This window comes from Chamaea fasciata, unplaced genomic scaffold (genome assembly GCF_029207755.1).
Source record: "Chamaea fasciata isolate MVZ Bird 193981 ecotype frontalis unplaced genomic scaffold, bChaFas1.0.hap1 SCAF_399, whole genome shotgun sequence".
Classification (NCBI taxonomy): Eukaryota; Metazoa; Chordata; class Aves; order Passeriformes; family Sylviidae; genus Chamaea; species Chamaea fasciata.
The window spans coordinates 30,862-58,042 of record NW_027094484.1 but is presented as its reverse complement, the minus strand read 5'-3'; the positions used below and the strand labels follow the sequence as shown (position 1 = coordinate 58,042).

The 27,181-nt window shown below is 49.7% G+C and overlaps 2 long non-coding RNA genes across 6 annotated transcripts; both read left to right on the top strand.

Annotated features, from left to right (window-relative positions):
* The first annotated feature begins 220 nt into the window (after positions 1 to 220).
* On the top strand, positions 221 to 5,517 carry LOC136305411 (uncharacterized). Of its 5 annotated transcripts, none has more exons than XR_010725326.1 (9): positions 457 to 1,131; positions 1,211 to 1,328; positions 2,254 to 2,429; positions 2,529 to 2,583; positions 2,674 to 2,716; positions 2,915 to 4,980; positions 5,059 to 5,100; positions 5,191 to 5,330; positions 5,439 to 5,517. It is a non-coding gene; the product is annotated as an uncharacterized lncRNA (long non-coding RNA). The 5 variants fall into 5 exon arrangements; XR_010725327.1 differs by having other exon boundaries at positions 458 to 1,131; positions 1,211 to 1,276; XR_010725328.1 differs by lacking the exons at positions 457 to 1,131; positions 1,211 to 1,328 and adding an exon at positions 221 to 438.
* A 141-nt stretch (positions 5,518 to 5,658) lies between these two features.
* LOC136305409 (uncharacterized) lies at positions 5,659 to 7,933 on the top strand. The gene is made up of 3 exons (XR_010725322.1): positions 5,659 to 6,693; positions 7,306 to 7,528; positions 7,690 to 7,933. It is a non-coding gene; the product is annotated as an uncharacterized lncRNA (long non-coding RNA).
* The last annotated feature ends 19,248 nt before the right edge of the window (positions 7,934 to 27,181 follow it).

Below are 27,181 nucleotides of genomic sequence, written 5' to 3'. Positions count from 1 at the left end.
CGGGTCCCAAGTGCACGGCGCCGGGACCCCACCGGGGCGTTCCTCACCGAGCCCATAGAGCAGCAGCTACTTCCGCCACCCTTTTGAATCCCCGCGATTGGCGGGCTCGCTGAGGCATCGGCAGTGCTGATTGGACAGCGGGCCCCGGGAATCGCGCCCGCCCCCCGGCCCGCGCTGAGGGCCCGGGGCCTCCGCCCTCAGACCGGCTCCGGCTCCAACCCGGCCCGGGCTCTGCTCCGGTCCCCCCGGCCCGCCCTGAGGGCCCGGGGGCTCTGCGCCGAGACCGGCCTTGCCCCTCCCCGCCTCGCCCTGTAGTAGATTTCTGTTTGGTTTGTGGGAAGAAACAGGTGTGAGAAGTGAGATTTGTGCTGGAGAGGTGCTGCTGGGAAGAAAGGATGGAGTAAATCTGCTCCGAGGATGTGTGATGAAGAATTCAGGGTAAGGGTTGGGCAATATTTATAAACTGTCTCCATATTTCCCTGTATCTCTGGGTGTTTGGATTTAGCCTGGGATTGTCAGCTAAGTTATAAAAAAGCCAACCCGGCTACTGAACTCCCAATAAACGTTTGGAACCCTTGCACAGAAAGACAAGTTAGCAACGATTCCAAAGGAAAAATTGTAAATGGAGGGTAACGATTGCGGGGGGATTTCCTTGGGGATTATGACCCTCACACATACGGAATTTAGGAGGTGGAATCCCAGTTTCAGCCTTGGGCACGTGCAGGAGAAGAGGGGTCGTTATCCCTATCAAGGAAAGCCCGGTGCCCCAGCGCGCCAGGTGCAGACAACGAATTCTCCGGGGATGAGCACAAGTCCCCTCTTCCCCTGCCCCGACACTCGGACTGGCAGCAGCTGCAGGTGAGAGCTGTCACAGGATGGTGAGGGGACAGAGCAGCCCCAGGTGTGACCGTCAGGATGAGGAGGGCAGCAGAGCCGCCACAAGTGTGAGCTGTAAAGGATAATGAGGGGCCGGTTCTAGCCGGGGGCGGTTTAATAGAGGAGCCCGAGTTCACTTTGGCATCGGGCCGTGAGGAGCTCAGCGTGGTTTCTGCGGTGGTGGGAAAGCTTCTTACAGCGCCTGCAGGAGCACGTGGATGTGGGGGGTTTCTTTGTGCCGGACAGCAGTAGCAGGTAAGCCAGCATGGGTTTGTAGGGGAGATTTTTTTTTCTTTGCAGCTTTGTCTTACTAATTTCTCTGTGGTGCTCCCAGGAAATAAAAGGAGTTATGGAGAAAAAAGGAGTTCAAATTCAGTGAAGAAACTCTTCTTCTGTGGTTGTCAGTATTCAAACTGAAGAAAACTTTCCACCTGGATTTTTAATGAGTTGTGGTATTTCTATGTGGTTTTTATTAAGTATTATGCTCTTGGGTGGCGTGTAGTGTTTTGTCTGATTTTTGATGTTATGTGTAATTTGGTTTTTGAGTGAGGATAACTTTGTTGGAGGGGTTGTTTGTATTTGAGGTAGAATTAATTTAAGTAGCTTTTTTTGCTAGACTTCTGATACGTGGTATTGGGGTTTTGTGTGTGATATGTAGGGATTCAAGTTGGGTAGGGTTATTTTTTCTGTTTAGTGGCTTTGAATGATTTATTGTGTAGCTTTATCTTGTTTGTAGATGGTGTATGGTGAGAGATATGGTTTCTTTTTCGTGTTAGGTTTTGTAGTTTACATGTCGGTCAGAGTATTTTTGAACTGAGTTCTGTTGAATTGTTTTTGGTGAGATACAGTGTTTTTTGAGGGTGTGTTTTCTAAGGTTTACAATGGTGTAATTGGCTGTAGTGTGAGATGTAAAGGAGGTTTTTATTTTTTTGGTGGTGGTTTTTATTATGGTGAGTGTGTAGTATTTGTTTTGATGGGTTTGGGGTAGTGTGATGTAGCTAATTTATTAGGGTTTTCTAATATTTATAATTCAATTATTGTTTATTGTATTACAGGGATTTATTTATTTAGCTTGTTTGGTTTTAGTGTGTGTTCTATAATTATGGAAAATTTGGGAGATGCTGTTTATAGTTGAATGGATCTTTTAGTTTTAGGATTGAGGGGGTTGCGGGTATATATTTTGAAGTTTTTTTGAGGGGATTGGACATGGGGGTTATTTTTATTATATTTGGTAGTTGGACTTATAGTAATAAGAGCTGGCTTTTTTTGCTGCATTATTTTTTGTTTTTTCTTTTCTAGTATTCTTGTATTTGTGTGGTCAGGGTAGTGGTGTTTCTGGTGCAGCTGTAAGCCTCCATTATTGTTTGTGTGTTTTAGGTGGTCCACTGGTATTACAGGGAGACCCCCTCACTGACCGGCCAACAGATCTGCTGAGATTGTACATAAGCATTTGGTTTTCTCTATGGTACCTGACTAAGAGACAGCAGTCTGGTGACAGCAAGGAATTCCCAGAGGTGGAGCTGGATCTCAGCAGTCAAGCTGACGTGGGCAAGGTGAGCAGTGACTGGTGGACAGAAGCAGTTGCTATTGTTCAAGTCTCACTTGCTGGTGCAACTCTAAGCATTCACTGTTCTTTTTTTTTTTTACTTTAGGTTGTCCCCTTGCCAGATGTGCTGGCCCCAGAGGCCAGATGGGTGCAGCATTAAGGTATACTTGTGGCATGCTTCAGTCAGACTGGGGAGGTTGCTGTTTCACAGTAACTCAGCATGATTTTTTGCTTCTTTTGTTTCTTTGCAGGTGCCACTGCTGTCCCAGGCGTGCTAAGGAATAGAGAGAGCCGGTGAGTTGCCCTTTAGGCAGGGTGACCCATAGGTGAGCGATGCGCTCAGCATTTACTTTTTCCTTTTGCTGGGTCCACTCCTGTCAGCCTCTGGAGCGGAGTGAAGATCTGAGGGGGAGCTGGGGCAGCAGTGCAGAGGAGCCCTGGGGATTACTCTTCTGGAGGGGGATAGTCACATTTCCTGTTTTGTGATCCTAGGTAGCGCGAGGAGGTGCGGAGACAAAGTCTGGATACGGCAGCCCCAAAGCGGATGCTGAGAACATGTCTGAGATGCTGAGAACGTTCTGTCGAGGACGGACATTCCACTCGTGTTCCAAAAGCTAAGTGTTGGGGCTGGTGGTCAGGAGAAGGGAAAAAACCTTTTCAGTCCCGGGAGGTGATTTAAAGTTACCTTAGAAGAGAAGGCCCTAGTGGGGTGGTCCCTTCAAAAGTAAAGGGTGAGGGTTTCTCCTCAGCTTCACCAGAGCCTTTGCTGGGCGGGGCAGTTCTGACCCATCTCCATGTTCTAGGGAGCTTCACATTATTGGCCTTCTTTTAGAGTCCACAGGGTTAGGCTGCAGCAGGGGATTCCTGGCCCAGGAGCGTCCTGATTAGGAGCAATGCTAGTTGCAAGGCGTAGGGTTAGTAGGGTTCAGCAGGGGGAGTTTACAGTGGCACACAGAGGCTGAAGGAGGGCTTGAGAAGTAAAGGACTCGAGGTCTAGAGAACACACAGTGAAAATCGGGGGTATAGCCTAGGATACAAGTCAGAGTACAGGTATCCCGGCCCTCACAGCGCTGCTGCCAACACTGTTTCCCTGAGAGCAGGTGCAGGCAGCAATCTTAATGCTAGACAATGCCAGAAGTCCTGAGAGGTGCAGGCAGTAACCCTAAGCTAGGGCCAGGCAGGAAGTGACAGTGGTGGGGCAGAGTCCACAGGGTTGAGGTTCACCGGGGATGTCCACCCTGCGTTCCTGTCCTGCTCTAACCGGGGATGCTCACAGCCCTAATGGAGGCCACGGTGGGTGGGCTCAGTGCCAGTAATGCCTCTAAGGCTTTGGCGCTGCGAGCGTCAGCCTCCGAGCTCAGCTGAAGCACACACGGGGCCCGAGGACCCGGTCCTGCTTAAGAGACGGTGAATAGCAGAGCTGCTGGTTTTTGGCTGATGTGCAGCTAAGATTATGCTTTGATGTTTGGTTTTCTTTATTGTAGCTGACTAGGAGACAGCAGCCCAGCGACAGCAGGAATTTCCCTGAGGGAGAGGCGGCCTTCTTTAGCACCCAGCGTGGATTCACCTTCCCAGACGTCTGAGAGATAAGTGGAGGGCTCGGAACTAGGGAGGGGATGAAAGCAGGGTGCCAGGGCAGGGGTCACCGGGAGGGATTTTTTCAGTCGGGTTTGGAGATGGGGATGTCCCAGATGTGACCCCTTAGGCTACATGAAGGGAAAGTCTCATTCTGAATCACAGGGCTGAGGTGTGCAGGGCAGAGCAGTCCCAGGGTGTGTTGTGTCTCTTGTGCACTCTGTGTCTTTTGGGTGTCTTGTCTTTTCCTTTCGTCCTTTGAGGGGCCTGTCAAAACCTCTGGCATCAGTCTTAGCATTTCTGATCTCTGTGCTCCTCAGCCAGGTGCCTTTGTCTCAGCTGCTTGGACACTCATCAGAATCCATCTCTCTTCACAAGCATCCAGTCCGATGCCTTTTCAGGTCTTGTTCTGAGCTGTATTGACAGCCGTGCACCGCCCTGATCCATTCCGGCGGGTTAGGTCTTGTGAGAATGCAAAGACAGGTCGAGGATTCTGACCGTAGGGTTCTCGGGCATCCATCTCTGCATTTCTTGGGATAAGTCATCCCGATGGCATCTTGTTCCTGCAGGGTTCTCTGAGCCTGGCCAGCTCACCATCCATCTTACCTAGGTCATCTCATTCTGAGTTCTCTGGACCCTCAGGGTCATTCTTCTTGCCCAGAGTTTTCTGTCCCTGTTGTGTCCCCTCGTTTTTCCTGTGCTGTGTCATGGGTGTTGGTGTGTGTTTGGCTGGGAGCTGCTCTGCCTTGCTGCTCAGTCTGGGTGTAGAAGTAATAGGATGAGTCCCGGGGACTTGCATTTTGTGATGTGGGGATGTGGGGTGTAGTTAGACTGTCGAGGGTATTCCTAGATTGCCACAAGATGTCTGGAGCTGTCAAGGTATCCTGCAGCACTCTGACTTTTGTCCCAACTTTCTTTCAGATGCAGAGAGATGAAATCCGTGGCAGAGCCCCCCATCCTGGGTGAGGGGCTCCCCTGAGAAGGTCAGTCCCTGTTTGTGTTTGCAGGGGAGGTGTAAATGATGGCTGTGTTACAGCTCTGTTCTTTGTCTTTATTTTTAGGTGGTAAAGCCGGATCTCAGCAGTCAAGCTGACGTGGGCGAGGTGAGCAGTGATGGGTGGACAGAAGCAGTTGCTATTGTTCAAGCCTCACTCGCTGGTGCAACTCTAAGCCTCCGTTATTGTGTGTTTTAGGGAGTCCACTCGCAGGAGGCCGAGCTCCCCTCTCACCAACCGGACGACAGACCCGGGTCACCTCACCCGTGAGCCCTCCGGGAGCATTCCAGGAGTCTGTGATGGAGCCTTGATCTTCTCCTTGTGAAGGCCCCATCCAGGTAGGCTTGGATAACGGGCGAGGAGTTGAGGTGAGTCAGGGAGGAGAAGGAGGGATGGTCCCCTCAAGTTCCAGCGCTGCCACGTCACCTTGTCTGCTCTTTACCCAGGCAGACCCTGCGACGCCGGCGTTGGCCTCTGAGCGCAGCTGAAGCACGGGGCCGAGGACACAGGCAAGCTTAGGAGACAGTGAGTAGCAGAATTGCTGGTTTCTGGCTGATGTGCTGCTAAGATTATGCTTTGATGTTTGGTTTTCTTTATTGTAGCTGTGTAGGAGACAACAGCCCAGCAGCAGCAGGAATTTCCCTGAGGGAGAGGCGGCCTTCTTTGCCACCCAGCATGGATTCACCTCCCTAGACGTCCGAGAGATAAGTGGAGGGCTCGGAGCCAGGGAGGGCTTGAAAGCGGGGTGTGGGATCAGGGGCCAGTGGGAGGGATTTTTTGAGTCATTTTTGGTGACAGGGATGTCCAAGATGTGACCCCTTAGGCTACATCAAGGGAAGGTCTCATTCTGGATCACAGTGCCGAGGTGTGCAGGGCAGAGCAGTCCTGGTGTGTGTTGTGTCACTTGTCTGTTGTGCTCTCTGTCCTTTGGGTGTCTTGTGTGTGCTGTCTTTTCACTTAGCCCTTTGAGGGGCCTATCAAAACCCCTGGCATCAGTCTTAGCATTTCTGATCTCTGTGCTCCTCAGCCAGGTGCCTTTGTCTCAGCTGCTCGGACACTCATCAGAATCCATCTCTCTTCACAAGCATCCAGTCCGATGCCTTTTCAGGTCTTGTTCTGAGCTGTACTGACAGCCGTGCACCGCCCTGATCCATTCCGGCGGGTTAGGTCTTGTGAGAATGCAAAGACAGGTCGAGGATTCTGACTGTAGGATTCTCGGGCATCCATCTCTGCATTTCTTGGGATAAGTCATCCCGATGGCATCTTGTTCCTGCAGGGTTCTCTGAGCCTGTCCAGCTCACCTTCCATCTTACCTAGGTCATCTCATTCCGAGTTCTCTGGACCCTCAGGGTCATTCTTCTTGCCCAGAGTTTTCTGTCCCTGTTGTGTCCCCTCGTTTGTCCTGTGCTGTGTCACGGGTGTTGGTGTGTGTTTGGCCGGGAGCTGCTCTGCCTTGCTGCTTAGTCTGGGTGTAGGGGTACGAGGGTAATAGTGCCGGGGGCTTGAAATTTGTGATGTGGGGTGTAGTTAGACTATAGAGGGTATTCCTAGATTGCCACAAGATGTGTGGAGCTGTCAAGGTATCCTGCAGCACTCTGACTTTTGTCCCAACTTTCTTTCAGATGCAGAGGGATGAAATCCGTGGCAGAGCCCCCCATCCTGGGTGAGGGGCTCCCCTGAGAAGATTGATCGCTATTCAAGGTGAGAGTCACATATTTCACATTTTTTGGCACTCCAGTGCAGGCCACCTGCATTTACAGCTTGAAACAAGTGAGTCCCTTGGTAACCCCCCTGGGCAGCAGCTGGAGCCTGCTCCGGGCTGGGCTGAGGGAGCAAACACTTGTGGCTGACACAGCTCCACACTGGGGGTACTTGGGAAAACACCTGCCTTGTCCTGGATTTTTTTTTTTTTGAGCTTTTTACACGGTTTTAATCATCACCTTGGTAAAAATAAATGGTAAGGACTGAAAACATGAGAGGCTGGCAGGTTATGCTCATGAATGAGAACTTTTTTTTTAAATAACTGTGCGGCCTATATCTTAATTTTGAGACTCTCTTTTTTGGCTGACTTTACTGTAAAAAATCTAATTTTAATTTAGCTGCCTCAATAATGTTTTTATTGTACAAATATGTTCTAGCGGCAGGAGCTTAAAGTAGTAACACCAACATGCCACCTCTGGAATAAATCCCTGCGTCTCCTCAGACCTGCTGGTTTGCAGTAGAGTTTGGGCACCTTTCGCTGCAGCTGTGGTTCTTAATAACTGGAAGTCCATGGATTGCTGGGCGATTCCCATAAGTTCTCCTATTTTGTAGGAGCTGCACGGTGAGGTCAGCATTCTGAGGGAGGCCCTTGCACAGCTGCCAAGGGCAAGGAACGTGGAGCATCCCGGGGCTTCTCCCACCCGAGTTTCTCCCGGAGCGTGCTGCGTGTCATGCCGGATGTTTAACCCGGGTTTGGGGTGTTCTCCTGCAGTCCCAGCTCTGACTGCTGCCCCCGAGCCCCGGCCTTGCTCTGTCCCAGCACTGAACCTGGCAGGTGGGTGTCCTTCTCCAGCCCTTTAATCCCACGGGCAATCCCAGATTCCCGGAGCTCCCCGAGGCACAGCCTGGCCTCCCTCCCTGGGAGCTGCATTTCAGTCTGCCTGGACCAAGGCCATCCTGTTTGAGACTTTATTCCTGTTGCTTTTCCTCTTGCAGGTAGTTGGCGAAAAGGAGAGAGCCAGTAGGAAGTGAAGCCACTGGAAGGCCTTATCCCAGTCCAAGGTTCCCACTTTTCTTTCTGACTCCTGGATAATTGCCTGGCCATAACTGGACAGAGACTGTCAGTTTGATTTCCTGCCTTTTCCAATAAATCCTTGCTTTCAGCTGGAGTGTATTCCTGGTGTCATCCCCCTCCTTGTCCGTGGATGTGTAAATAAAATTCCTGACTTGCCGAGTCCAATTTTGTTATTGCAGGAAGTGTGGTGCTTTTGTTCCACTGAAACTTCCCAACTCTGCTGAGAGTTTCCGATGTCAAATACAAGTAAGATTCGAGTTTCTTTGCATTGTTACTCCCACAAAACACAGATCATTCTTGGATAGGAGTAGCTGGACCTGTTGAATTTCCACTTCCCTTTAAAATTAGAGCAGAGGAAGCAGATTTAAATTTGTTCCATGAACTTCCACCAACTTGATGACTGTTCCAAAAGTTTGCAGTGTTAGAAATGCCTAAGCTTGTTTTCCAGGCAAGCTGGGATTTAGATGTTATTTCTTCCTTTTATTTGATGTTTTTTCTCTCTCTGATTCTAGTAAGAGAATATATTTTTTTTTTCCAGTTTTCCATCCTAATTGGAGTTTTTGTACATTGTAGGGCACATTTCCAAGGAAATTTACCAAATTCATGTTGGTAAAGCAGGAGCTATTCAGCATCATGCTGCCACTTTTTTCCTTTCAACCCCTTAACAGGTCTCATTCTACCCATACACAGTATTACCAGCAATAACTTGGTGTCGAGTTGTATTTCAGAGGTAGCAATAAAACAAAGTTGACATTTTATTTTGTGCCTCTCTGAACCTCTTTGTTTATTAACAAAGAACTCCAAAACAAAGCAAACAGAAAAACAAAAACCAAAACAAAAGCCCCTACAAACACTGCCCCCCAAGAAAAAACAATGACAGAGAAAACATACCAACATTATTAAATAAAAATTAAATCTTTACCCCTTAGAAAACGAGGCTAATTTAATTTTAATTCATTGTGGTTCTGATGTGTTAGGTAAATGAATTCATATAGTTTAAAAAATAAACAAGTCAACACAAATTAAATAAATACAAAAATAGAAAAATATAAGTAACAAAAATAGAAATATAAAATACAGTTTTAAGGGGTGAGAAAATCTCTAGAAAAGCTAAAGCTTTTACAGTATCCCCTAAATAGGTGGTACTCTCTTAACTGCTGCAGAGCGTTGAAACAAGCCTAGAGAAGCTTCAGTGTGCACCAAAAGCAGCTGCTGCTATAGGAAACCGGTGTTGTTTTAAGACCTCCCCCTCCCAAGTTCCTTGCACTTTGTGTTCACAGAGAAGTCACACGAGTCCTGATATATTTTTCCTTTCTTCAAGGACGATGACAACAAGAAAAGTCAACTCTTTAATTTTTGCTTATCCCTAGCAAGCAAAGCCCGGTGCCCCAGTGTGTCGGTGCAAACAGTGAAATGTCTGCAGCAAGTTCCCTCTGCCCCGCCCTCACCCTCGGGCTGGCAGCAGCTGCACGTGTGAGCTGTTAGGATAACGAGGGGACAGAGCAGCCGCAGGCGTGAGCTGTAAAGGATAATGAGGGGCAGGTGGGTCCTGCCCGAGCTGCTTACGCGGGGAGCCTCAGCTCAGTCTAGCGTGGAGCTGCCGGAGGGAGCAGCTTCTGCGAGGCTCTCTGGAGTGTCTTACGGGATGATGGCGAGCTCGTCTTACAGAGTTTGGGGGAACCCTCGGATATGGAGTATTGCTTCAGGAGATGCCGAGGGACAAACCTTTGTGCCGGGCAGCAGGAGCAGGTGAGCCGGTGTGGATTTGTAGGGGGGACTTTTCTCCTTTTCCCTTTCGATTTTGTCTTCCCAATCCTTCCCTGGCGTCCCTAGAAAAAAAAAAAGGGGGTTTTGAGGACAAAAGAGTTTAAATTGAGGAAAGAAACTCATTTTATTGTCTGTGTTCAAACTGGGGGAATCCCCCTTCACCTGGGATTTTAATAAATAGTGGTACTTCTATGCGGTGCTTTTATTACTTTATTACTTATATGGTGCTTTTATTCAATATTGCATTCTTTGGTGGTACATAGTGTTTTGTTTTATTTTTTGGTATTATTTATTGCCTGTAATTTGGTTTTTGAGCGAAGGTAACTGTATGGATGGGTTTGTTTGTATTTGAGGTAGAATTAATTTAAGTAACTTTTTTTTTTTTTTAAATAGGCTTCTGATACGTGCGATTGGGGTTTTGTTTTTGTTTATTGTATGTAGGGATTCAGATTACCTAGGGCCAGCCTGGCCGGTGGAGGTTTTGTTAGATGCAATTTTAATATTTTTAAAAGTTTTTTTCTGTTTAGTTGTTTTAAGGTGGTTTTCAATAATTTTTTGTGTAGTTTTATTTTGTTTGTAGATGGTGTATGCTAAGGGATACGGTCTATTTATTTGGTGGTAGGTTTCTTAGTTTACATGTAGATCAGATTGTTTTTGAACTGAGTTTTATTGTTGAAATATTTTTTTTTGGTGAGATATTGTATTTTTAAAGGAAATGTTTTCTAAGGTTTACAATGGTGGAAGTGGCTGTAGGGTGAGGTATAGGGGAGGTTATTTATTTAGCGGTGGCTTTTATCATGGAGAGTATGTAGTGTTTGTTTTGGTGGGTTGAGGTAGTGGAATGTAGGTAATTTTTTGTGTTTCCTAATATTTGTAATTGGATTATTGTTTATTATAGTATAGGGGTTAATTTATTTGGCTTGTTTGATTGCAGTATATGTTTTATACTTATGGATCATTTGAAAGGTATTGTTTATAGTTACATTAATTTTTTTGGTTTTGTGTGTATTTATAAGTGGTATTTTTGTTTTGATGGTTTGAGGTTTATGGGTTTCTTGAGTTAGGAATGATTTGTTTTGGTGTTTTTAATTGAAATTTATTTGTGACTTCTTTGTTGTGTAGTTTGATTTGTTTGTTGCTGTCGGGGTTTAGAGTAAATTTGAGAGGAAACCTTTGAATGGGGTTCTTCTGGAAAGTAAACCTAAACAGTCTCTTTCTTTTAAACTGCTTTTGCAAAGAATTTCTTTGGAGAAAAGTGGGAAAACCTATTTGTTTAACAAACAAAGTGGTCGCAAGCATAAAGAATGAATAATATGAAATAATAAAACTTTTTGTTATTTTGAAGCGAGATGGTAACTTCAGAAAGTCTTTGCTGTGGGCTGTAGCTGAGCTCTTTTGGTCTCTTATCAGCTGTTCTGGTGTTGATAAAATGCTCAGGTGCAGGCCCCGTGGGCTGCAGGTGCCAGCTCTCGGCGCTGCTCTGGGTTTTTCAGTCTGCAGCAGGTTTAAACAGTCCTAAGAAAAAGGAAAACAAATAGCGAGGGAACTTCTCTGCCCTAACTAGCTGAAACCAAGAGCAAAGCACATCTTTGTGCTGCAGTCTGTCTGTGCTTGAGCTGAATATACGAGAGAGGGTATTCAGAGGAGTGAAAGTCGTTTTCTTAAAACAAACTGCAACCATTTTCTTTCCTTGCTTAGCTCTCAAAATCAGTCTTAAAGGTCCAGAACAAGCGACTGGGGATACAAGCGGCATAAACTCACCCTAGGGCATTCTATGTCTTATCCCCATATCATAAACTTATCAAAACAAATTGAATTCTAACTCTAGGAAGACATATATTCCACACACTTATGTCTTTATAGAAGCAACATACAGCTGTATACAGACAATGGTAGCGATAGTTAATAAACAGTGATGCTTACAGATGGTTCTTACTTAACAGTTAGATTTTCTGGACGTTCACATCCGTGTTGTTTCTTTTTTCTGTGCTGTTCACTATGTGCAACTCGGTTGCAGTCATTTGGCAGTCTAAGGGGAGCCAAGGTTGCAGCTACTGACAGCTTGGACCTGGGAGTAAAGTGCAGCAGTGTTCAGAATTCTAAGTGGCAGAAGCCCACTCCCGGGCACAGAGCTCTGTGCAGGAACGGTGGGTCTCTTCTGTGGGAAGCTATACACACCGACTAAGTTCCTGATGTCAGTTTGCAGAAGGTGTTTGGCAGTCTAAGGGCAGCTAGGGTTTCAGCTTCTGACAGCTTGGTTCTGGGAGTAATGTGCACTGTTCAGAATTCTAAGTGGCAGAAGCCCACTCCCGAACACAGAGCTCTGTGCAGGAACTGTGGGTCTTTTCTGTGGGAACCTAAACTAACCCCAGCAGGCTCCTGATGTCAGTTTATGGGATGGATTTGGCACTCCAAGGACAGTTAGGGTTCCAGGATCTGGGAGCTTGGATCTGGCAGATGTCCTGTGCTGAACTTAATTTTATCAGGTAGCAGCCCACTCCAGGGCAGAGAGCTCTGTGTAGGAACAATGGGTCTCTTCTGTGGGAAGCTAAACTCACCCCCTAAGTTCCTAATGTCAGGTCGTAGGAGACATTTGGCACTCCAAGGACAGTTAGGGTTCCAGCCTCTGGGAGCTTGGATATGGGAGAAGTGCAGCAGTGTTCCGAATTGAAAGTGGCAGAAGCCCACTCCGGGGCACAGAGCTCTGTGCAGGAACGGTGGCCGCTTTTCTGGGGAAAGTAAATATACCTCTCTGGTTCAGATTGTCAGTTTTAAGGAGCCATTTGGCAGTCCAAGGGGAGCCAGGCTTCCAGCTTCTGGGAGCTTGGTTCTGGGAGTAATGTGCACTGTTCAGAATTCTAAGTGGCAGAAGCCCACTCCCGAACACAGAGCTCTGTGCAGGAACAGTGGGTCTTTTCTGTGGGAAACTTAACTCCCCCCATAAGTCTCCTGATGTCAGTTTATGGGATGGATTTGGCACTCCAAGGACAGTTAGGGTTCCAGCTTCTGACAGCTTGGATCTGGCAGATGTCCTGTGCTGAACCTAATTTTATCGGTTAGCAGCCCACTCTGGGGCAGAGAGCTCTGTGCAGGAACAGTGGCTCTCTTCTGTGGGAAGCTAAACTCACCCCCCGAAGTTCCTAATGTCAGGTTGTAGGAGACATTTGGCACTCGCAGGACAGTTAGGGTTCCAGCTTCTGACAGCTTGGATATGGGAGAAGTGCAGCAGTGTTCAGAATTCTAAGTGGCAGAAGCCCACTCCGGGGCACAGTGCTCTGTGCAGGAACGGTGGGTCTTTTCTGTGGAAAGCTAAACTCACCCCTCCAAGTTCCTGATGTCAGCTTGCAGGGGGTGTTTGGCAGTCTAAGGGCAGCTAGGGTTTCAGCTTCATGGCAGCTTGGTTGTGGGAGTACGTACACTGTTCAGAATTCTAAGTGGCAGAAGCCCACTCCCAGGCACAGAGCTCTGTGCAGGAACAGTGGCTCTCTTCTGTGGGAAGCTAAACTCACCGACTAAGTTCCTAATGTCAGGTTGTAGGAGATATTTGGCACTCCAAGGACAGTAAGGGTTCCAGCTTCTGGGAGCTTGGATATGGGAGAAGTGCAGCAGTGTTCAGAATTCTAAGTGGCAGAAGCCCACTCCCGGGCACAGAGCTCTGTGTAGGAACGGTGGGTCTTTTCTGTGGGAAGCTAAACTCACCCCAGCAGGTTCCTGATGTCAGGCTATAGGAGACATTTGACACTCCAAGGACAGTAAGGGTTCCAGCTTCTGGATGCTTGGATCTGGCAGAAGTCCTGTGCTGAACTTATTTTTATCAGTTAGCAGCGCACTCCGTGGCCGATAGTTCTGTGCAGGAACGGGGGGTCTTTTCTGTGGAAAGCTAAACTCACCCCTCCAAGTTCCTGATGTCAGTTTACAGGGGGTGTTTGGCAGTCTAAGGGCAGCTAGGGTTTCAGCTTCATGGCAGCTTGGTTGTGGGAGTGAGTACACTGTTCAGAATTCTCAGTGGCAGAAGCCCACTCCCGGGCACAGAGCTCTGTGCAGGAACAGTGGCTCTCTTCTGTGGGAAGCTATACTCACCGACTAAGTTCCTAATGTCAGGTTTTAGGAGACATTGGGCACTCCAAGGAAAGTTAGGGTTCCAGCTTCTGACAGCTTGGTTCTGGGAGTAATGTGCACTGTTCAGAATTCTAAGTGGCAGAAGCCCACTCTGGGGCACAGGGCTCTGTGCAGGAACTGTGGGTCTTTTCTGTGGGAAACTAAACTCACCCCTCCAAGTTCCTGATGTCAGTTTGCATGGGGTGTTTGGCAGTCTAAGGGCAGCTAGGGTTTCAGCTTCATGGCAGCTTGGTTGTGGGTGTAAGTACACTGTTCAGAATTCTAAGTGGCAGAAGCCCACTCCTGGGAACAGAGGTCTGTGCAGGAACATTGGCTCTCTTCTGTGGGAAGCTATACTCACCGACTAAGTTCCTAAAGTCAGGCTGTAGGAGACATTGGGCACTCCAAGGACAGTAAGGGTTCCAGCTTCTGGATGCTTGGATCTGGCAGAAGTCCTGTGCTGAACTTATTTTTATCAGTTAGCAGCCCACTCCGTGGCCGAGAGTTCTGTGCAGGAACAGTGGGTCTTTTCTGTGGGAAGCTATACTCACCGACTAAGTTCCTAATGTCAGGTTGTAGGAGACATTGGGCACTCCAAGGACAGTTAGGGTTCCAGCTTCTGACAGCTTGGTTCTGGGAGTAAGGTGCACTGTTCAGAATTCTAAGTGGCAGAAGCCCACTCCGGGACACAGAGCTCTGTGCAGGAACTGTGGGTCTTTTCTGTGGGAAACTAAACTCACCCCAGCAGGTTCCTGATGTCAGGCTGTAGGAGACATTTGGCACTCCAAGGACAGTAAGGGTTCCAGCTTTTGGATGCTTGGATCTGGCAGAAGTCCTGTGCTGAACTTATTTTTAGCAGTTCGCAGCCCACTCCGTGGCCGAGAGTTCTGTGCAGGAACGGTGGATCTTTTCTGTGGAAAGCTAAACTCACCCCTCCAAGTTCCTGATGTCAGTTTGCAGGGGATGTTTGGCAGTCTAAGGGCAGCTAGGGTTTCAGCTTCATGGCAGCTTGGTTGTGGGAGTAAGTACACTGTTCAGAATTCTAAGTGGCAGAAGCCCACTCCCGGGCACAGAGCTCTGTGCAGGAACTGTGGGTCTCTTCTGTGGGAAGCTAAACTCACCCCTCCAAGTTCGTAATGTCAGGTCGTAGGAGACATTTGGCACTCCAAGGACAGTAAGGGTTCCAGCTTCTGGGAGCTTGGATATGGGAGAAGTGCAGCAGTGTTCAGAATTCTAAGTGGCAGAAGCCCACTCCGGGGCACAGTGCTCTGTGCAGGAACGGTGGGTCTTTTCTGTGGAAAGCTAAACTCACCCCTCCAAGTTCCTGATGTCAGTTTGCAGGGGGTGTTTGGCAGTCTAAGGGCAGCTAGGGTTTCAGCTTCATGGCAGCTTGGTTGTGGGAGTGAGTACACTGTTCAGAATTCTAAGTGGCAGAAGCCCACTCCCGGGCACAGAGCTCTGTGCAGGAACAGTGCCTCTCTTCTGTGGGAAGCTAAACTCACCCCCTAAGTTCCTGATGTCAGGTTGTAGGAGACATTGGGCACTCCAAGGACAGTTAGGGTTCCAGCTTCTGACAGCTTGGTTCTGGGAGTAATGTGCACTGTTCAGAATTCTAAGTGGCAGAAGCCCACTCTGGGACACAGAGCTCTGTGCAGGAACTGTGGGTCTTTTCTGTGGGAAACTAAACTCACCCCAGCAGGTTCCTGATGTCAGGCTGTAGGAGACATTTAGCACTCCAAGGACAGTAAGGGTTCCAGCTTTTGGATGCTTGGATCTGGCAGAAGTCCTGTGCTGAACTTATTTTTAGCAGTTAGCAGCCCACTCCGTGGCCGAGAGTTCTATGCAGGAACGGTGGGTCTTTTCTGTGGAAAGCTAAACTCACCCCTCCAAGTTCCTGATGTCAGTTTGCAGGGGGCGTTTGGCAGTCTAAGGGCAGCTAGGGTTTCAGCTTCATGGCAGCTTGGTTGTGGGAGTAAGTACACTGTTCAGAATTCTAAGTGGCAGAAGCCCACTCCCGGGCACAGAGCTCTGTGCAGGAACTGTGGCTCTCTTCTGTGGGAAGCTATGCTCACCCCCCGAAGTTCCTAATGTCAGGTCGTAGGAGACATTGGGCACTCGCAGGACAGTTAGGGTTCCAGCTTCTGACAGCTTGGTTCTGGGAGTAAGGTGCACTGTTCAGAATTCTAAGTGGCAGAAGCCCACTCCGGGACACAGAGCTCTGTGCAGGAACTGTGGGTCTTTTCTGTGGGAAACTAAACTCACCCCAGCAGGTTCCTGATGTCAGGCTGTAGGAGACATTTGGCACTCCAAGGACAGTAAGGGTTCCAGCTTTTGGATGCTTGGATCTGGCAGAAGTCCTGTGCTGAACTTATTTTTAGCAGTTCGCAGCCCACTCCGTGGCCGAGAGTTCTGTGCAGGAACGGTGGATCTTTTCTGTGGAAAGCTAAACTCACCCCTCCAAGTTCCTGATGTCAGTTTGCAGGGGATGTTTGGCAGTCTAAGGGCAGCTAGGGTTTCAGCTTCATGGCAGCTTGGTTGTGGGAGTAAGTACACTGTTCAGAATTCTAAGTGGCAGAAGCCCACTCCCGGGCACAGAGCTCTGTGCAGGAACTGTGGGTCTCTTCTGTGGGAAGCTAAACTCACCCCTCCAAGTTCGTAATGTCAGGTCGTAGGAGACATTTGGCACTCCAAGGACAGTAAGGGTTCCAGCTTCTGGGAGCTTGGATATGGGAGAAGTGCAGCAGTGTTCAGAATTCTAAGTGGCAGAAGCCCACTCCGGGGCACAGTGCTCTGTGCAGGAACGGTGGGTCTTTTCTGTGGAAAGCTAAACTCACCCCTCCAAGTTCCTGATGTCAGTTTGCAGGGGGTGTTTGGCAGTCTAAGGGCAGCTAGGGTTTCAGCTTCATGGCAGCTTGGTTGTGGGAGTGAGTACACTGTTCAGAATTCTCAGCTGCAGAAGCCCACTCCCGGGCACAGAGCTCTGTGCAGGAACAGTGCCTCTCTTCTGTGGGAAGCTAAACTCACCCCCTAAGTTCCTGATGTCAGGTTGTAGGAGACATTGGGACTCCAAGGACAGTTAGGGTTCCAGCTTCTGACAGCTTGGTTGTGGGAGTAATGTGCACTGTTCAGAATTCTAAGTGGCAGAAGCCCACTCCGGGGCACAGAGCTCGGTGCAGGAACTGTGGGTCTTTTCTGTGGGAAACTAAACTCACCCCAGCAGGTTCCTGATGTCAGGCTGTAGGAGCCATTTGGCACTCCAAGGCCAGTAAGGGTTCCAGCTTCTGGATGCTTGGATCTGGCAGAAGTCCTGTGCTGAACTTATTTTTATCAGTTCGCAGCCCACTCTGTGGCCGAGAGTTCTGTGCAGGAACGGTGGGTCTTTTCTGTGGAAAGCTAAACTCACCCCTCCACGTTCCTGATGTCAGTTTGCAGGGGGTGTTTGGCAGTCTAAGGGCAGCTAGGGTTTCAGCTTCATGGCAGCTTGGTTGTGGGAGTGAGTACACTGTTCAGAATTCTCAGCGGCAGAAGCCCACTCCCGGGCACAGAGCTCTGTGCAGGAACAGTGCCTCTCTTCTGTGGGAAGCTAAACTCACCCCCTAAGTTCCTGATGTCAGGTTGTAGGAGACATTGGGACTCCAAGGACAGTTAGGGTTCCAGCTTCTGACAGCTTGGTTGTGGGAGTAATGTGCACTGTTCAGAATTCTAAGTGGCAGAAGCCCACTCCGGGGCACAGAGCTCGGTGCAGGAACTGTGGGTCTTTTCTGTGGGAAACTAAACTCACCCCAGCAGGTTCCTGATGTCAGGCTGTAGGAGCCATTTGGCACTCCAAGGCCAGTAAGGGTTCCAGCTTCTGGATGCTTGGATCTGGCTGAAGTCCTGTGCTGAACTTATTTTTATCAGTTCGCAGCCCACTCTGTGGCCGAGAGATCTGTGCAGGAACGGTGGGTCTTTTCTGTGGAAAGCTAAACTCACCCCTCCACGTTCCTGATGTCAGTTTGCAGGGGGTGTTTGGCAGGCTAAGGGCAGCTAGGGTTTCAGCTTCATGGCAGCTTGGTTGTGGGAGTAAGTACACTGTTCAGAATTCTAAGTGGAAGAAGCCCACTCCCAGGCACAGAGCTCTGTGCAGGAACTGTGGGTTTTTTCTGTGGGAAGCTAAACTCACCCCTCCAAGTTCCTGATGTCAGTTTGCATGCGGTGCTTGGCAGTCTAAGGGCAGCTAGGGTTTCAGCTTCATGGCAGCTTGGTTGTGGGTGTAAGTGCACTGTTCAGAATTCTAAGTGGCAGAAGCCCACTCCTGGGCACGGAGGTCTGTGCAGGAACAGTGGCTCTCTTCTGTGAGAAGCTATACTCACCGACTGAGTTCCTAATGTCAGGCTGTAGGAGACATTGGGCACTCCAAGGGCAGTAAGGGTTCCAGCTTCTGGATGCTTGGATCTGGCAGAAGTCCTGTGCTGAACTTATTTTTATCAGTTAGCAGCCCACTCCGTGGCCGAGAGTTCTGTGCAGGAACGGTGGGTCTTTTCTGTGGGAAGCTATACTCACCGACTAAGTTCCTAATGTCAGGTTGTAGGAGACATTGGGCACTCGCAGGACAGTTAGGGTTCCAGCTTCTGACAGCTTGGTTCTGGGAGTAATGTGCACTGTTCAGAATTCTAAGTGGCAGAAGCCCACTCCAGGGCACAGAGCTCTGTGCAGGAACTGTGGGTCTCTTTAGTGGGAAACTAAACTCCCCCCAGCAGGTTCCTGATGTCAGGCTGTAGGAGACATTTGGCGCTCCAAGGCCAGTTAGGGTTCCAGCTTCTGGATGCTTGGATCTGGCAGAAGTCCTGTGCTGAACTTATTTTTATCAGTTAGCAGCCCACTCCGTGGCCGAGAGTTCTGTGCAGGAACGGTGGGTCTTTTCTGTGGGAAGCTATACTCACCGACTAAGTTCCTAATGTCAGGTTGTAGGAGACATTGGGCACTCCAAGGACAGTTAGGGTTCCAGCTTCTGACAGCTTGGTTGTGGGAGTAATGTGCACTGTTCAGAATTCTAAGTGGCGGAAGCCCACTCCCGGGCACAGAGCTCTGTGCAGGAACTGTGGGTCTTTTCTGTGGGAAACTAAACTCACCCCAGCAGGTTCCTGATGTCAGGCTGTAGGAGACATTTGGCGCTCCAAGGCCAGTTAGGGTTCCAGCTTCTGGATGCTTGGATCTGGCAGAAGTCCTGTGCTGAACTTATTTTTATCAGTTAGCAGCCCACTCCATGGCCGAGAGTTCTGTGCAGGAACGGTGGGTCTCTTCTGTGGGAAGCTAAACTCACCCCCTGAAGTTCGTAATGTCAGGTTGTAGGAGACATTGGGCACTCGCAGGACAGTTAGGGTTCCAGCTTCTGGGAGCTTGGCTATGGGAGAAGTGCAGCAGTGTTCAGAATTCTAAGTGGCAGAAGCCCACTTCCGGGCACAGAACTCTGTGCAGGAACAGTGGCTCTCTTCTGTGGGAAGCTATACTCACCCCCTAAGTTCCTAATGGCAGGTTTTAGGAGACATTGGGCACTCCAAGGACAGTTAGCGTTCCAGCTTCTGACAGCTTGGTTCTGGGAGTAATGTGCACTGTTCAGAATTCTAAGTGGCAGAAGCCCACTCCGGGGCACAGAGCTCTGTGTAGGAATGGTGGGTCTTTTCTGTGGGAAACTAAACTCACCCCAGCAGGTTCCTGATGTCAGGCTGTAGGAGCCATTTGGCACTCCAAGGCCAGTAAGGGTTCCAGCTTCTGGATGCTTGGATCTGGCAGAAGTCCTGTGCTGAACTTATTTTTATCAGTTAGCAGCGCACTCCGTGGCCGAGAGTTCTGTGCAGGAACATTGGCTCTCTTCTGTGGGAAGCTAAACTCACCCCTCCAAGTTCCTGATGTCAGTTTGCAGGGGGTGTTTGGCAGTCTAAGGGCAGCTAGGGTTTCAGCTTCATGGCAGCTTGGTTGTGGCATTAAGTACACTGTTCAGAATTCTAAGTGGCAGAAGCCCACTCCGGGGCACAGAGCTCTGTGCAGGAACGGTGAATCTCTTCTGTGGGAAGCTATACTCACCCACTAAGTTCCTAATGTCAGGTTGTAGGAGACATTGGGCACTCGCAGGACAGTTAGGGTTCCAGCTTTTGGATGCTTGGATCTGGCAGAAGTCCTGTGCAGAACTTATTTTTTTCAGTTCGCAGCCCACTCCGTGGCCGAGAGTTCTGTGCAGGAACGGTGGGTCTTTTCTGTGGGAAGCTATACTTCCCGACTAAGTTCCTAATGTCAGGTTGTAGGAGACATTGGGCACTCCAAGGACAGTTAAGGTTCCAGCTTCTGACAGCTTGCTTCTGGGAGTAATGTGCACTGTTCAGAATTCTAAGTGGCAGAAGCCCACTCCGGGACACAGAGCTCTGTGCAGGAACTGTGGGTCTTTTCTGTGGGAAACTAAACTCACCCCAGCACGTTCCTGATGTCAGGCTGTAGGAGACATGTGGCACTCCAAGGCCAGTAAGGGTTCCAGCTTTTGGATGCTTGGATCTGGCAGAAGTCCTGTGCTGAACTTATTTTTATCAGTTTGCAGCCCACTCCGTGGCCGAGAGTTCTGTGCAGGAATGGTGGGTCTTTTCTGTGGAAAGCTAAACTCACCCCTCCAAGTTCCTGATATCAGTTGGCAGGGGGTGTTTGGCAGTCTAAGGGCAGCTAGGGTTTCAGCTTCATGGCAGCTTGGTTGTGGGAGTAAGTACACTGTTCAGAATTCTAAGTGGCAGAAGCCCACTCCCGGGCACAGAGCTCTGTGCAGGAGCTGTGGGTCTCTTCTGTGGGAAGCTAAACTCACCCCCCGAAGTTCCTAATGTCAGGTTGTAGGAGACATTGGGCACTCGCAGGACAGATAGGGTTCCAGCTTCTGGGAGCTTGGCTATGGGAGAAGTGCAGCAGTGTTCAGAATTCTAAGTGGCAGAAGCCCACTCCCGGGCACAGAGCTCTGTGCAGGAACAGTGGCTCTCTTCTGTGGGAAGCTATACTCACCGACTAAGTTCCTAATGTCAGGTTGTAGGAGACATTGGGCACTCCAAGGACAGTTAGGGTTCCAGCTTCTGACAGCTTGGTTCTGGGAGTAATGTGCAGTGTTCAGAATTCTAAGTGGCAGAAGCCCACTCTGGGGCACAGGGCTCTGTGCAGGAACTGTGGGTCTTTTCTGTGGGAAACTAAACTCACCCCAGCAGGTTCCTGATGTCAGGCTGTAGGAGCCATTTGGCACTCCAAGGCCAGTAAGGGTTCCAGCTTCTGGGAGATTGGTTATGGGAGAAGCGCAGCAGTGTTCTAAATTGCAAGTGGCAGAAGCCCACTCCCGGGCACAGAGCTCTGTGCAGGAACGGTGGATCTCTTCTGTGGGAAGTTAAAGTCACTCTTCCAAGTTCCTGATGTCGGTTTGCAGGAGGTGTTTGACAGTCTAAGGGCAGCTAGGGTTTCAGCTTCATGGCAGCTTGGTTGTGACAGTAAGTACACTGTTCAGAATTCTAAGTGGCAGAAGCCCAGTTCCGGGCACAGAGCTCTGTGCAGGAACAGTGGCTCTCTTCTGTGGGAAGCTATACTCACCGACTAAGTTCCTAATGTCAGGTTGTAGGAGACACTGGGCACTCCAAGGACAGTTAGGGTTCCAGCTTCTGACAGCTTGGTTCTGGGAGTAATGTGCACTGTTCAGAATTCTAAGTGGCAGAAGCCCACTCCAGGGCACAGAGCTCTGTGCAGGAACTGTGGGTGTCTTCTGTGGGAAACTAAACTCCCCCCAGCAGGTTCCTGATGTCAGGCTGTAGGAGATATTTAGCGCTCCAAGGCCAGTAAGGATTCCAGCTTCGGGATGCTTGGATCTGGCAGAAGTCCTGTGCTGAACTTATTTTTATCAGTTAGCAGCCCACTCCATGGCCGAGAGTTCTCTGCAGGAACGGTGGGTCTTTTATGTGGGAAGCTATACTCACCGACTAAGTTCCTAATGTCAGGTTGTAGGAGACATTGGGCACTCCAAGGACAGTTAGGGTTCCAGCTTCTGACAGCTTGGTTGTGGGAGTAATGTGCACTATTCAGAATTCTAAGTGGCAGAAGCCCACTCCCGGGCACAGAGCTCTGTGCAGGAACTGTGTGTCTTTTCTGTGGGAAACTAAACTCACCCCAGAAGGTTCCTGATGTCAGGCTGTAGGAGACATTTGGCACTCCAAGGCCAGTTAGGGTTCCAGCTTCTGGATGCTTGGATCTGGCAGAAGTCCTGTGCTGAACTTATTTTTATCAGTTAGCAGCCCACTCCGTGGCTGAGAGTTCTGTGCAGGAACTGTGGGTCTCTTCTGTGGGAAGCTAAACTCACCCCCTGAAGTTCGTAATGTCAGGTTGTAGGAGACATTGGGCACTCGCAGGACAGTTAGGGTTCCAGCTTCTGGGAGCTTGGCTATGGGAGAAGTGCAGCAGTGTTCAGAATTCTAAGTGGCAGAAGCCCACTTCCGGGCACAGAACTCTGTGCAGAAACAGTGGCTCTCCTCTGTGGGAAGCTATACTCACCCCCTAAGTTCCTAATGGCAGGTTTTAGGAGACATTGGGCACTCCAAGGACAGTTAGGGTTCCAGCTTCTGACAGCTTGGTTCTGGGAGTAATGTGCACTGTTCAGAATTCTAAGTGGCAGAAGCCCACTCCGGGGCACAGAGCTCTGTGTAGGAATGGTGGGTCTTTTCTGTGGGAAACTAAACTCACCCCAGCAGGTTCCTGATGTCAGGCTGTAGGAGCCATTTGGCACTCCAAGGCCAGTAAGGGTTCCAGCTTCTGGATGCTTGGATCTGGCAGAAGTCCTGTGCTGAACTTATTTTTATCAGTTAGCAGCGCACTCCGTGGCCGAGAGTTCTGTGCAGGAACATTGGCTCTCTTCTGTGGGAAGCTAAACTCACCCCTCCAAGTTCCTGATGTCAGTTTGCAGGGGGTGTTTGGCAGTCTAAGGGCAGCTAGGGTTTCAGCTTCATGGCAGCTTGGTTCTGGGAGTAAGTACACTGTTCAGAATTCTAAGTGGCAGAAGCCCACTCCGGGGCACAGAGCTCTGTGCAGGAACGGTGGATCTCTTCTGTGGGAAGTTAAAGTCACTCCTCCAAGTTCCTGATGTCGGTTTGCAGGAGGTGTTTGGCAGTCTAAGGGCAGCTAGGGTTTCAGCTTCATGGCAGCTTGGTTGTGGCAGTAAGTACACTGTTCAGAATTCTAAGTGGCAGAAGCCCAGTCCCGGGCACAGAGCTCTGTGCAGGTACAGTGGCTCTCTTCTGTGGGAAGCTATACTCACCGACTAAGTTCCTAATGTCAGGCTGTAGGAGACATTGGGCACTCCAAGGACAGTAAGGGTTCCAGCTTCTGGATGCTTGGATCTGGCAGAAGTCCTGTGCTGAACTTATTTTTATCAGTTAGCAGCCCACTGCGTGGCCGAGAGTTCTGTGCAGGAACGGTGGGTCTTTTCTGTGGAAAGCTAAACTCACCCCTCCAAGTTCCTGATGTCAGTTTGCAGGGGGTGTTTGGCAGTCTAAGGGCAGCTAGGGTTTCAGCTTCATGGCAGCTTGGTTGTGGGAGTAAGTACACTGTTCAGAATCCTAAGTGGCAGAAGCCCACTCCCGGGCACAGAGCCCTGTGCAGGAACGGTGGGTCTTTTCTGTGGGAAGCTATACTCACCGACTACGTTCCTAATGTCAGGTTGTAGGAGACATTGGGCACTCCAAGGACAGTTAGGGTTCCACCTTCTGACAGCTTGGTTGTGGGAGTAATGTGCACTCTTCAGAATTCTAAGTGGCAGAAGCCCACTCCCGGGCACAGAGCTCTGTGCAGGAACTGTGGGTCTCTTCTGTGGGAAACTAAACTCCCCCCAGCAGGTTCCTGATGTCAGGCTGTGGGAGACATTTGGCACTCCAAGGCCAGTAAGGGTTCCAGCTTCTGGATGCTTGGATCTGGCAGAAGTCCTGTGCTGAACTTATTTTTATCAGTTAGCAGCCCACTCCGTGGCCGAGAGTTCTGTGCAGGAACTGTGGGTCTTTTCTGTGGGAAGCAAAACTCACCCCTCCAAGTTCATGATGTCAGTTTGCAGGGGGTGTTTGGCAGTCTAAGGGCAGCTAGGGTTTCAGCTTCATGGCAACTTGGTTGTGGGAGTAAGTACACTGTTCAGAATTCTAAGTGGCAGAAGCCCACTCCCGGGCACAGAGCTCTGTGCAGGAACAGTGGCTCTCTTCTGTGGGAAGCTATACTCACCGACTAAGTTCGTGATGTCAGGCTGTAGGAGACATTTGGCGCTCCAAGGTCAGTTAGGGTTCCAGCTTCTGGATGCTTGGATCTGGCAGAAGTCCTGTGCTGAACTTATTTTTATCAGTTAGCAGCCCACTCCGTGGCCGAGAGTTCTGTGCAGGAACGGTGGGTCTTTTCTGTGGGAAGCTATACTCACCGACTACGTTCCTAATGTCAGGTTGTAGGAGACATTGGGCACTCCAAGGACAGTTAGGGTTCCAGCTTCTGACAGCTTGGTTCTGGGCGTAATGTGCACTGTTCAGAATTCTAAGTGGCAGAAGCCCACTCTGGGACACAGAGCTCTGTGCAGGGACTGTGGGTCTCTTCTGTGGGAAGCTAAACTCACCCCCTGAAGTTCCTAATGTCAGGTTGTAGGAGACATTGGGCACTCGCAGGACAGTTAGGGTTCCAGCTTCTGAGAGCCTGGCTATGGGAGAAGTGCAGCAGTGTTCAGAATTCTAAGTGGCAGAAGCCCACTTCCGGGCACAGAACTCTGTGCAGGAACAGTGGCTCTCTTCTGTGGGAAGCTATACTCACCCCCTAAGTTCCTAATGGCAGGTTTTAGGAGACATTGGGCACTCCAAGGACAGTTAGCGTTCCAACTTCTGACAGCTTGGTTCTGGGAGTAATGTGCACTGTTCAGAATTCTAAGTGGCAGAAGCCCAGTCCGGGACACAGAGCTCTGTGCAGGAACTGTGGGTCTTTTCTGTGGGAAACAAAACTCACCCCAGCAGGTTCCTGATGTCAGGCTGTAGGAGACATTTGGCACTCCAAGGCCAGTAAGGGTTCCAGCTTCTGGATGCTTGGATCTGGCAGAAGTCCTGTGCTGAACTTATTTTTATCAGTTAGCAGCGCACTCCGTGGCCGAGAGTTCTGTGCAGGAACGGTGGGTCTTTTCTGTGGGAAGCTATACTCACCGACTAAGTTCCTAATGTCAGGTTGTAGGAGACAGTGGGCACTCCAAGGACAGTTAGGGTTCCAGCTTCTGACAGCTTGGTTGTGGGAGTAATGTGCACTGTTCAGAATTCTAAGTGGCAGAAGCCCACTCCGGGGCACAGAGCTCTGTGTAGGAACTGTGGGTCTTTTCTGTGGGAAACTAAACTCACCCCAGCAGGTTCCTGATGTCAGACTGTAGGAGCCATTTGGAACTCCAAGGCCAGTAAGGGTTCCAGCTTCTGGATGCTTGGATCTGGCAGAAGTCCTGTGCTGAACTTATTTTTATCAGTTAGCAGCGCACTCCGTGGCTGAGAGTTCTGTGCAGGAACGGTGGGTCTTTTCTGTGGAAAGCTAAACTCACCCCTCCAAGTTCCTGATGTCAGTTTGCAGGGGGTGTTTGGCAGTCTAAGGGCAGCTAGGGTTTCAGCTTCATGGCAGCTTGGTTGTGGGAGTAAGTACACTGTTCAGAATTCTAAGTGGCAGAAGCCCACTCCGGGGCACAGAGCTCTGTGCATGAACTGTGGCTCTCTTCTGTGGGAAGCTATACTCACCGACTAAGTTCCTAATGTCAGGTTGTAGGAGACATTGGGCACTCGCAGGACAGTTAGGGTTCCAGCTTTTGGATGCTTGGATCTGGCAGAAGTCCTGTGCAGAACTTATTTTTTTCAGTTCACAGCCCACTCCGTGGCCGAGAGTTCTGTGCAGGAACGGTGGGTCTTTTCTGTGGAAAGCTAAACTCACCCCTCCAAATTCCTGATGTCAGTTTGCAGGGGGTGTTTGGCAGTCTAAGGGCAGCTTGGGTTTTAGCTTCATGGCAGCTTGGTTGTGGGAGTAAGTACACTGTTCAGAATTCTAAGTGGCAGAAGCCCACTCCCGGGCACAGAGCTCTGTGCAGGAGCGGTGGGTCTTTTCTGTGGGAAGCTATACTCACCGACTACGTTCCTAATGTCAGGTTGTAGGAGACATTGGGCACTCCAAGGACAGTTAGGGTTCCAGCTTCTGACAGCTTGGTTCTGGGAGTAATGTGCACTGTTCAGAATTCTAAGTGGCAGAAGCCCACTCCAGGGCACAGAGCTCTGTGCAGGAACTGTGGGTGTCTTCTGTGGGAAACTAAACTCCCCCCAGCAGGTTCCTGATGTCAGGCTGTAGGAGATATTTAGCGCTCCAAGGCCAGTAAGGATTCCAGCTTCGGGATGCTTGGATCTGGCAGAAGTCCTGTGCTGAACTTATTTTTATCAGTTAGCAGCCCACTCCATGGCCGAGAGTTCTCTGCAGGAACGGTGGGTCTTTTATGTGGGAAGCTATACTCACCGACTAAGTTCCTAATGTCAGGTTGTAGGAGACATTGGGCACTCCAAGGACAGTTAGGGTTCCAGCTTCTGACAGCTTGGTTGTGGGAGTAATGTGCACTATTCAGAATTCTAAGTGGCAGAAGCCCACTCCCGGGCACAGAGCTCTGTGCAGGAACTGTGTGTCTTTTCTGTGGGAAACTAAACTCACCCCAGAAGGTTCCTGATGTCAGGCTGTAGGAGACATTTGGCACTCCAAGGCCAGTTAGGGTTCCAGCTTCTGGATGCTTGGATCTGGCAGAAGTCCTGTGCTGAACTTATTTTTATCAGTTAGCAGCCCACTCCGTGGCTGAGAGTTCTGTGCAGGAACTGTGGGTCTCTTCTGTGGGAAGCTAAACTCACCCCCTGAAGTTCGTAATGTCAGGTTGTAGGAGACATTGGGCACTCGCAGGACAGTTAGGGTTCCAGCTTCTGGGAGCTTGGCTATGGGAGAAGTGCAGCAGTGTTCAGAATTCTAAGTGGCAGAAGCCCACTTCCGGGCACAGAACTCTGTGCAGAAACAGTGGCTCTCCTCTGTGGGAAGCTATACTCACCCCCTAAGTTCCTAATGGCAGGTTTTAGGAGACATTGGGCACTCCAAGGACAGTTAGGGTTCCAGCTTCTGACAGCTTGGTTCTGGGAGTAATGTGCACTGTTCAGAATTCTAAGTGGCAGAAGCCCACTCCGGGGCACAGAGCTCTGTGTAGGAATGGTGGGTCTTTTCTGTGGGAAACTAAACTCACCCCAGCAGGTTCCTGATGTCAGGCTGTAGGAGCCATTTGGCACTCCAAGGCCAGTAAGGGTTCCAGCTTCTGGATGCTTGGATCTGGCAGAAGTCCTGTGCTGAACTTATTTTTATCAGTTAGCAGCGCACTCCGTGGCCGAGAGTTCTGTGCAGGAACATTGGCTCTCTTCTGTGGGAAGCTAAACTCACCCCTCCAAGTTCCTGATGTCAGTTTGCAGGGGGTGTTTGGCAGTCTAAGGGCAGCTAGGGTTTCAGCTTCAT